Raw genomic sequence first — 11590 nt, forward strand, 5'->3', positions numbered from 1 at the left:
TTTTTTTTTGAGACGGAGTCTCGCTGTGTTGCCCAGGCTGGAGTGCAGTGGCCGGATCTCAGCTCACTGCAAGCTCCGCCTCCCGGGTTCACGCCATTCTCCTGCCTCAGCCACCTGAGTAGCTGGGACTACAGGCACCTGCCACCTCGCCCGGCTAGTTTTTTTTTTTTTTTTTGGGATTTTTTTTGGTAGAGACGGGGTTTCACCGTGTTAGCCAGGATGGTCTTGATCTCCTGACCTCGTGATCCGCCCGTCTCGGCCTCCCAAAGTGCTGAGATTACAGGCTTGAGCCACCGTGCCTGGCCAACCTGTGGATATTTTCAAGTTCATTTATTTCTTTGAAAATAGTAACATGGCTAGGTGCCAGTGGTGCACACCTGTAATCCTAGCTACCCAGGAGGCTGCAGGGAGGAGGATTACTTGAGCCCAGGGGTTCAAATCTAGCCTGGGCAACATAGCAAAACCTCACCTCTAAACTTCTTTTAAATTAGAAAAATAGTAATCATGAACATTTTATACTGTCTTATAATTCAAGAATCTGAAGTCAGTGTGTATCTGAAGTCTGTGTGATTTCTGCTGCTTCTTACCTATGGTGACTTGTTTTCTTACATGCTTAAAAAATATAACTGTATCTTCAGAGGAAAAATGTAGAAAGAATTAGTAAGGATTTTTTTTTTTTTTTTTTTTTTTTTGAGACAGAGGTTTACTCTTGTTGCCCAGGCTGGAGTGAAATGGCTTGATCTCGGCTCACTGCAAACTCCGCCTCCTGGGTTCAAGTGATTCTCCTGCCTCAGCCTCCCAAGTAGCTGGGATTACAGGCATATGCACCACCACGCCCGGCTAATTTTGTATTTTTAGCAGAGACGGGGTTTCTCCATGTTGGTCAGGCTGGTCTCAAACTCCCGAATGCAGGTGATCCACCCACCTTGGCCTCCCAAAGTGCTGGGATTACAGACATGAGCCACCACGCCTGGCCAGAAAGGATTTAAAAAAAAAAAAAATACATATATATATATTCCTCAAGAAAGTGATTGTATTAATTTTGTGAAAGTTGTCAGAATCAAAATGGAGTCACAAATGTTAAGAAAACCCTGATGAGTAGAGCCAGGGATGACTATGAAGAGAGGGTTTTCACACTTGTATGCCTGATAATAAAAAACACTCTACGAAAACTACAGTGTAGCACAATGGACATTGTAGTCTTCCACACAGAAAAATATTTCTGCAACAAAATCTGCCCAGCAACTAACTTCCTGTCTGACCTCAGACTGGCATCACCCTTGTTATTGATGTTTGTAACCAGGATAACTGTTTCAAAACCATTATGTAATTATTATTTTTTCCTTTAAAAAGGTTTGTCAGGAAGACCTGTTTGGGACCCCTCTCTGCAGGAGAGAGCTTTTCTCTTTCTTTCACCTATTAAACCTCCGCTGTTGGCCAGGCACAGTGGTTCATGCCTGTAATCCCAGCACTTTGGGAGGCCGAGGCGGGCAGATCATGAGGTCAGGAGTTCGAGATCAGGTTGGCCGACATGGTGAGACCCCCATCTCCACTAAAAAAACAAAACTTATCCTGGCGTGGGGGTGTGCGCCTGTAATCCCAGCTACTCAGGAGCCTGAGGCAGGAAAATCATTGGAACCTGGGAGGCAGAGGTTGCGTGAGCCAAGATCGTACCACTGCACTCCAGCCCGGACGACAGAGCAAGACTCTGTCAAAAAAAAAAAAAAAAAAAAAAAGGCCAGGCTCGGTGGCTCACGCCTGTAATCCCAACACTTTGGGAGGCTGAGGCGGGTGAATCACCTGAGGTCAGGAGTTTGAGACCAGCCTGACCAACATGGTAAAACACCACCTCTACTAAAAATACAAAAATTAGCTGAGCGTAGTGGCGTGCGCCTGTAGTCCCAGCTACTTGGGAGGCTGAAGCAGAGGAATCGCTTGAACCCAGGAGGTGGAGGTTGCAGTGAGCCGATCATGCCTCTGGACTCTAGCCTGGGAGACAGAGCGAGACTCCATCATTAAAAAAAAAAGAAAAGAAAAGAAAAGAAAACCTCACTCTTAACCTCAAAAACAAAACAAAACAAAAAAAAAAGGTTTGTCTTTCATTACCTCCCTAAATACACACATCAGCTACTTGTAGCATGCATATTCCCATTTCAATGCTCTATTCACAAATAAACATATTTTCGTTTAGAAAGCATGTCTCTGTTTTTTATTTAAGTTGACATATATGGTGTCGAAAGTGAGATCTGAACAGTATCACTACAGGAAGGAATCGGCAATCTTTGGAACTGGTATGCAGTACACATTTGAACTCTTTGAGATCTCTGCTTCAATAGCTCACCTTTTCTACCTTGGTGAGTCTTCTCTCAGGCTGAGTCTCTTTCCTGTGGTACAGACTTTTGACATGGTTTAGGATCTGTTTTGGACCATAGGTTCCTCCTGGGATGATAAAAGACCTTTTTGTCTTTTCTGGTAAGTCCTTTCTGATATAAAGACAAGTGTCTTTCTGAATTGATTAATCTTGGTTTCTACAGAAATTTACCTTCTGTGTGTGAGGCGTATCTTTTCTGGTTTGTGTACCTAATCTGGTATTTTGTTTGATCTTCCAGCCTAGGTTAAAATTTTTGTGAATACACTTATCTTGGTTTCTTTTGATTTGATTTTGACTCTTGTCCTTTGCTTGCTTCTGAACATCTTCTGGTGGCAAAAATAAACATTCTGGATGGTGGTTACAGGATGGCTAATTAAAAGGGGATGTCCTGCCTATGGAGTAGCCATTCTTTTATTTTTTCACTTTCTTAAAAAAAAAAAAAAAATAGACTGGGCGCGGTGGCTCACTCTTGTAATCCCAGCACTTTGGGAGGCCAAGGCAGGTGGATCACTTGAGGTCAGGAGTTCGAGACCAGCCTGATCACTATGGTAAAACCTTGTCTCTACCAAATACAAAAATTAGCCGGGCCTGGTGGCGCACACCTGTAATCCCAGCTACTCAGGAGGCTGAGGCAAGAGAATCACTTGAACCTGGGAGGTGGAGGTTGCAGTGAGCCAAGATCGTGCCATTGTACTCCAGCCTGGGCAATAAGAGTGAAACTCAGTCTCAAATAAATAAATAAAACAAAAGGTCACTTTGGGCCAGGCATGGCAGCTGATACCTGTAATCCCAGCACTTTTGGAGGCTAAGACAAGAGGATAGCTTGAGGCCAGAAGCTCAAGACCAACCTGGGCAAAAAAGCAAGGTCCCATCTCCCATTTAAAAAAAAAAAAAAAAATTTTTTTTTTTTGAGATGGAATCTCGCTCTGTTGCCCAGATTGGAGTGCAGTAGCACAACCTCAGCTCACTGCAACCTCTGCCTCCCAAGTTCAAGCAATTCTCCTGCCTCAGCCTCCAAAGCAGCTGAGATTACAAGCACACACCACCACGCCTGGCTAATTTTTGTATTTTGTAGAGACAGGGTTTCACCATATTGACCAGGCTAGTCTCGAACTCCTGACCCCAAGTAATCCACCTACCTCAGCCTCCCAAAATGCTGGGATTACAGGCATGAGCCACCGCACCCGGCCAAAATTTTTTAAAAATTAGCTGGGAATGGTGCCACACACCTGTAATCCTAGCTACTTAGGAGGCTGAGGCAGGAGGATTGCTTGACCCAGAAGTTAGAGACCGCAGTGAGCTATAATTACACCCCTACAATCCATCCTAGGCAACTGAGACCTTGTGCCAAAAAAAAAAAAAAAAAAGAAAAGAAAGAAAAAGCCACTGGGGCAATTGCCACCATGTAAAACACTGGTCTAAACTTCTGATAATGCCTGACAGGATTTACAGGATTTTCTTTGCTCTCCAGAGATTAATAAGAAATGAAATGAGATTCTAAAATATTAAAGCAAGCTAGGTTTTCAGGGACTCCAGCTGGCTATATATTATGGCTTGTTCTTACGCACATTTTTAAATGAATGGGCAATTACAGGAAGGAAAATTCAGAGCTCAGATGGTCATTATTTGAAAAACCTACAGCTATAGAGTTAACATAGAGAATCTTCTAAGTTTTTTCTATTTTTTTCTGCCTACTTTTTTTTTTTTTTTTGAGATGGAGTCTCGCTCTGTCGCCAGGCTGGAGTGCAGTGGCGTGATCTCGGCTCACTACAACCTCTGCCTCCTGGGTTCAAGTGATTCTTCTGCCTCAGCCTCCCTAGTAGCTGGAACTACAGGTGCGCGCCACCATGCCCAGCTACTCAAGCAAACCAGACCAACAAAGGATAGATTTGTTACTAATTCAAGGGTACTTATTTTTTTTTTCTTTTCTATACAATTCAACCAGTCTTAGGGTGTAATTTCAGCTACTTTAGAGGCTAAGGTGGGAACATGACTTGAGGCCATGAGTCCAATACCAGCCTAGGGGGGAAAAAAAAAAAAGATTAAGCTTTCTTTTTTTTTTTTTGAGGTGGAGTCTTGCTCTGTCACCCAGTCTAGAGTGCAATGGCACTATCTTGGCTCACTGCAACCTCCACCTCCCATGTTCAAGTGATTCTCCTGCCTCAGCCTCCCCAAGTAGCTGGGAATCCAGGCACCCACCACTATGCCTGGCTAATTTTTGTACTTTTAGTAGAGACGGGGTTTCGCCATGTTGGCCAAGCTAGTCTCGAACTCCTGACCTCAAGTAATCCACCCGCCTCAACCTCCCAAAGTGTTGGGATTACAGGTGTGAGCCACTGCACCCAGCCCAGATCAAGCTTTCATATCAAAAATATATTAATACAAAACTAAAAAAAAATTTGGTCCCCTATGTTGAAACAACAAGATTTTCTTAAAGTACTGATTTAATTTACTCTTGGTAAAATAGCAAGAACTTTTGATTTTTAACTCTGAAATCTGGTTCTACAACAGCCATCTCCTAAACTACATAGTTTCTATTTCTTCCTTACGTCTAATTAATTTCCCAGGTCAGCTGTGGTGGCTCACACCTGCAATCCCAGCACTTTGGGAGTATCACTTGAGCCCAGTAGTTCAAGACCAGCCCTGGGAACACAGGAAGACCCTGTCTTTATGTAACATGAAGAAATTAGCTGAGTGTGGTGGTACACTACAACTTGGGAGGCTCAGGTAGGAGGATCACTTGAGCCTGGGAGGCGGGGGTTGCCATGAACCATGGTTGCACCACTGCACTCCAGCCTGGGTGACAGAGCAAGACCCTATCTCAAAAAAATAAATAGGCCGGGCGCAGTGGCTCATACCTGTAATCCCAGCACTTTGGGAGACTGAGGCATGTGGATCACCTGAGGTCAGGAATTCAAGACCAGCCTCACCAATATGGGTGAAACCCCCTCTCTATTAACAATACAAAAATTGGCCAGGCGTGGTGGTGGGCACCTGGATTCCCAGCTACTCGGGAGGCTGAGACAGGAGGTGCTTGAACCTGGGAGGCAGGGATTGCAGTGAGCCGAGATCATACCACTGCACTCCGGCCTGGGTGACAGGGCGAGACTCCATCTCAAAAAAATAAATAAATAGGCTGGGGGCAGTGGCTCATGCCTGTGATTCCAGCACTTCGAGAGGCCGAGGCAGGTGGATCTCTTGAGGTCAGGAGTTGGAGACCAGCCTGGCCAACATGATGAAACCCTGTCTCTACTAAAAATACAAAAGAAATTAGCCAGGCATGGTGGTGGGCGCCTGAATTCCCAGTTACTTGGGAGGCTGAGGCAGGAGAATCGCTTGAATGTGGGAGGTAGAGGTTGCCGTGAGCTGAGATCACACAGCTGTACTCCAGCCTGGGCGACAAGACCGAAACTCCATCTCAAAAAAAAAATTTTTTTTAATAATTAATTAAATAAATTTAAAAATTAATTTCCCTAGTTTCAGATTGAAAATGCTGTCTTTGCTTATGACCAGCCTGGGTGACACAGCAAGACCATGTGTCTACTGATAAAAAGAACCAAAAAAAAAGAAAAAAAAAGAAAATGCTGTCTTTTTCATTCTGATTGATAATTTTATTTCTTTATACATATATATGTACTTTATTTATTTATTTATTTAGAGATTGGTCTTGTTCTGTTGCCCAGGCCGAAACGCAGTGGCACAATCATAGCTCACTGCAGCCTTGAACTCCTGGGCTCAAGCAATCCTCCCACGTCAGTCTCCTAAGTAGCTAGGACTACAGGTGTGAGCCACCACACCCAGCTGTCTTAGGTAAAATTTTGCCTTTTGAGACTTCTCAGATTTAAATTTCAGAAGCTCAACGTTTACTGTACCATACTGCATGTGCTTTTCAGGTCATATATCACTGCCTTCTGTTTTTCTCAACTTGCAAAGGTATAGCTTTATGCTTGGCTGAGGTGCTAACAGTCCCCTTCAACCTGTCAATTCCTGTAACTTTTTTTTCTCCTAAGTCTGCTGTTATGGTCTGATGTTGAAATGTTTCTCTTGAAGGTCTAGAAAAGCAGGGTTTTCTTATGGTTTAACTGGATTCTGTACTCTCGGCTTTTCTTGATGTGTCTGAATTGTTCCATGTAACCAGGAAATGTCCCATGCTGTTACTAAGAGCCCTGCACTCTTCTGCTTACGGTATTACTTTTCTAGCTTACCTTCCTCTCATATACATTCCTCTAATAAAATAATGTACACTTAAAACACCGGACTCATTCTTCCTGTGTCTAATTAAATTCAAGTGCCTTTTCCATCAGGTTTGACTTTCAGGGTATCTAAATGGGCTTCCCATATGGACATATGGAAAAGCATTTCCACTACAGGAAGTTTTTCTTTACCTTTCTGGTAACTGGCCTAAAAAAAAAAAAAAAAAGACGTTACATTTTATCAAGATAATTCGTGCATTGCCTTTTTTCTTTTTTTGAAGTGGAGTCTCGCTCTGTCACCCAGACTGGAGTTCAGTGGTGCAATCTTGGCTTACTGCGACCTCCGCCTCAGGGTTCGAGCAATTCTCCTGCCGCAGTTTCCCGAGCAGCTGGAATAATTTTTGTATTTTTTTTAAGTAGAGACGGGTTTTTGCCATGTTGGCCAGGCTGGTCTCAAACTCCTGACCTCAAGTGATCCACCCACCTTGGCCTCCAAAAGTGCTGGGATTACAGGTGTGAGCCACTGCACCCAGCCCCTGCATTGTCTTTATTAGGTTTTTGATTACTTTGGAAAACTGAGCTTTAAAAGGGTTAAGGTTTTTTTATCCATGTAACTTCTGTATTGCTTTTGAAATATTTTGATTTTCACTATGGTTAAATGAGTATTATTTTACAGTGAGCTGTGATTCTGTTTTGATTAAGTATTTTTAACCTTTTGACATCTTTGGCAGGCTTTTTTAGGATCAAAATCTTAGATTAAGTTTTTTTGATGTCGGATTAACTTTGGGATTTTTCCAGTTGGGCCCCTGGAGAACCTCAAAGAATGTAACTCTCAACTTGTACAGATAATAAATGATTAGATTTATTTGGTTAATTTCATGGGAGGAATTGTCAAATAAGTGATGCTGGATCTTTTTTTTGGGGGGGGGGAATAAAAGAATGGCTACTACGGCCGGGCGCGGTGGCTCAAGCCTGTAATCCCAGCACTTTGGGAGGCCGAGACGGGCGGATCACGAGGTCAGGAGATCGAGACCATCCTGGCTAACACGGTGAAACCCCGTCTCTACTAAAAAATACAAAAAACTAACCGGGCGATGTGGCGGACGCCTGTAGTCCCAGCTACTCGGGAGGCTGAGGCAGGAGAATGGTGTGAACCCAGGAGGCGGAGCTTGCAGTGAGCTGAGATCCGGCCACTGCACTCCAGCCTGGGCGACAGAGCGAGACTCCGTCTCAAAAAAAAAAAAAAAAAAAAAAAGAGAGATTATATAACATTTATAAAAGTCTGATAATCCTCATGTGATGCTGTCATTCATGGTTCTGGCTGTTATCTTAAATGCTGCTTGTAAAAAACATAACTGCATTTTCCTGCCAACTGGGAACTTTCATCAGATTTTAACCAAGACTACTCTAAGTTGTTGTTATTCACAGCTGTTGTTTTGAATTCTTCTTCAAAAGCATTTGTAATCAACTATAGACCAAGACCAAGATTGCTTTTCGTGGAAGAGACTCTCTCAAGTCTTTCTTTTTTCTTCTTTTTTTTTTTGAGATGGAGTTTCACTCTTGTTGCCCAGGCTAGAGTGCAATGGCGTAATCTTGGTTTACCACAAGCTCTGCCTCCTGGGTTCAAGTGATTCTCCTGCCTGATTACAGGCGTGAGCCACCACACCCAGCTAATTTTGTATTTTTAGTAGAGACAGGGTTTCTCCATGTTGGTCAGGCTCGTCTCGAACTCCCAACCTTAGGTGATCTGCCTGCCTAGGCCTCCCAAACTTCTGGGATTACATGCGTGAACCACCGCGCCCAGCCTTTGTTTTTGTTTTTGAGACGGAGTTTCGCTCTTGTTGCCCAGGCTGGAGTGCAGTGGCATGATCTCAGCTCACTGCAACCTATACCTCCCAGGTTCAAGCGATTCTCCTGCCTCAGCCTCCCAAGTAGCTGAAATTACAGGCACCCACCACCATAACCAGCTAATTTTTGTAATTTTAGTAGAGACAGGGTTTCACTACATTGGCCAGGTTGGTCTCAAACTCCTGACCTCAGGTGATCCGCTCACCTAGGCCTCCCAAAGTGCTGAGATTACAGGCCTGAGCCAAAGGAGCCATAGCACATGGCCTCTTTTTTTTTTTTTTTTTTCCTTTTGAGACAGGCTCTTGCTTTGTCACCCAGGCCGGAGTGCAGTGACATTATCATGACTCAATGCAGCCTTGACCTCCTGGGTTCAGGCAATCCTCCTGCCTCAGCCTCCCAAATAGCTGGGACCACAGACAAGGGCCACCATGCCCGGCTAATTTTTAAATTTTTTTGTAGAGATGGAGTCTCACTTTGTTGCCCAGGCTTGTTTTGAACTCCTGGCCTCAAGTGATCCTCTCACCTCAGCATCCCAAAGGTGAGATTACAGGCATGAGTCACCACATCCAGCCTACAAGTACTCTCAAACACAGAGTTCTGATAACTTTAAGATCAGTGAACTCGGCCGGGCGCGGTGGCTCGCACCTGTAATCCCAGCACTTTGGGAGGCCGAGGTGAGTGGATCAAAAGGTTAGGAGTTCGAGACCAGCCTGACCAACATGGTAAAATTCCATCTCTACTAAAAATACAAAAAAATGAGCCAGGCGTGTTGGAGCACACCTGTAATCCCAGGAGGCTGAGGCAGAAGAATCGCTTGAACCCAGGAGGCGGAGGTTGCAGTAAGCCGAGATCGCATCACTGCACTCCGGCCTGAGCAACAGAGCAAGATTCCATCTAAAAAAAAAAAAGGAAAAACAAAAAACAAAAACGAAAACAAAAAAAATGGACTAAACACAAATTTCCAGAACACTAAAAAAGAAATTAATGGGTTCATGAAATTGATTAACAAGATTCAAGCAAAACAAAAAACTAATTACAAGGCTGGGCGTGGTGGCTCACATCTGTAATCCCAGCACTTTGGGGGGCCGAGGTGGGCGAATCACGAGGTCAGGAGATCGAGATCATCCTGGCTAACATGGTGAAACCCCGTCTCTACTAAAAATACAAAAAATTAGCCAGGCGTGGTGGCAGGCGACTGTAGTTCCAGCTACTCCGGAGGCTGAGGCAGGAGAATGGCGTGAACCCGGGAGGCGGAGCTTGCAGTGAGCCAAGATCGCGCCACTGCACTCCAGCCTGGGCCACAGAGTCAGACCCCCCCTCAAAAAAAAAAAAAAAAAAAAAATTGCCAGGGATGGTAGTGTGCTTGTAGTCGCAGCTACACAGGAGGTTGAGGCAGGAAGACCACTTGAGCCCAGGAGTTTGAGGCTGCAGTGAACTATGATAGTGCCACTGTACTCTAGCATGGGCAACACAGTGAGACCCAATCTCTAAAACAAACTGTTTAAGGTTAGGCACAGTGGTTGATGCCTGTAATCCCAGCACTTTGGGAGACTGAGGCAGGAGGATCACTTGAGCTTAGAAGTTCAGAAGGCCAGCCTGGGCAACATAGTGAGACCTTGTCTCTACAGAAAAAAAAAAACAAAAAACAGGCTGACAGTTGCAGCTGAGGTGGGAGGATTGTTTGAGCCCAACAGGTCAAGGCTGCAATGAGCCGAGATCACAACACTGCACTCTAGCCTGGGTGACAAAGCAAGACCCTGTCTAAAAACCAAAAAAAAAAGGAAGGGGGTGGTGGCCCACTTGTAATCCCAGCACTTTGGGAGGCTGAGGCAGGAGATCACTTGAGCCTAGGAGTTCAAGACCAGCCCTGTCAACACAGGGAGACCCCATCTCTACAAAAATTTTAAAAATTAGCTAGGCAAAGTGGTGTGTGCCTGTAGTCCCAGCTATTTGGGAGGCCAAGGTGTACAGATGACATGAGCTCAGGAGATCAAGGCTGCAGTGAGTGGTGGTGACAGAGAGAGATCCTGTCTCAAAAACATAATAAATCGGCTGGGTGTAGTGGTGGCTCACACTTGTAATCCCAGCACTTTGGGAGGCCAAGGCGGGCGGATCACGAGGTCAGGAGTTCGAGACCAGCCTAGCCAACATGGTGAAATCTCATCTCTACTAAAACTACAAAAATTAGCCAGGCATGGTGGCGGGCGCCTGTAATCCCAGCTACTCGGGAGGCTGAAGCAGGAGAATCACTTGAACCCAGGAGGCAGAGGTTGTGGAGAGCTGAGATCGCACCACTGCACTCCAGCCTGGGTGACAGAGCAAGACTCCATCTCAAAATAAATAAATAAATATAATATAATAAATGAATTGGTTTTCTATAAGCCTAGATTCATGGCTCAAAACCATTACGTAAACTGGAATTGTCATATTACTATTAATTTTACTATGTATTTTCCCTCTTAAACTTTGTATCTGTTGTTAAATTTTGCAGAAGTACAACTTCTAACAAAATAATTCTGGCCCAGCACTTTGAGATGATAAGACTACCAAACACAGAAAGTTCAACTTAATAATAGACTCCAGGTAGATTTATCCTGAGCACCATTCCCTTCAAATCTCCCTTGCTCAAATGTGGCTGTAAGTATTCTGACCTGACTGACAGTCACTAATCACTCCTCCGAATGTGGGACGAGACCAGCGACCTGGACAGGTCCATTCCAGCATCGGGAGACATCAAATGCTAACTACAGGATGATTGACAAGTGATGCTTTCAGAAAAAGATCTTGATCAAAAGGCGGAAATGTGAAAGATGTCAGAATCAAAATGGAGTTGCTAATGTGGTGGCTCACACCTGTAATCTCGGCACTTTGGGAGGCCAAGGCAGGTGGATCACCTGAGGTCAGGAGGTCAAGACCAGCCTGGTCAACATGGTGAAACCCTATCTCTACTAAATATACAAAAAATTAGTCAGGTGTGGCGGCCTGCGACTGTAATCCCAGCTACTTGGAAGGCTGAGGCAGGAGAATCACTTGAACCTGGGAGGTGGAGGTTGCAGTGAGCCGAGATCATGCCATTGCACTCTAGCCTAGGCAACAAGAGCAAAACTCCATCTCAAAAAAAAGGCCGGGCGCGGTGGCTCAAGCCTGTAATCCCAGCACTTTGGGAGGCCGAGACGGG

Source organism: Theropithecus gelada, chromosome 1 (assembly GCF_003255815.1).
Source record: "Theropithecus gelada isolate Dixy chromosome 1, Tgel_1.0, whole genome shotgun sequence".
NCBI lineage: Eukaryota > Metazoa > Chordata > Mammalia > Primates > Cercopithecidae > Theropithecus > Theropithecus gelada.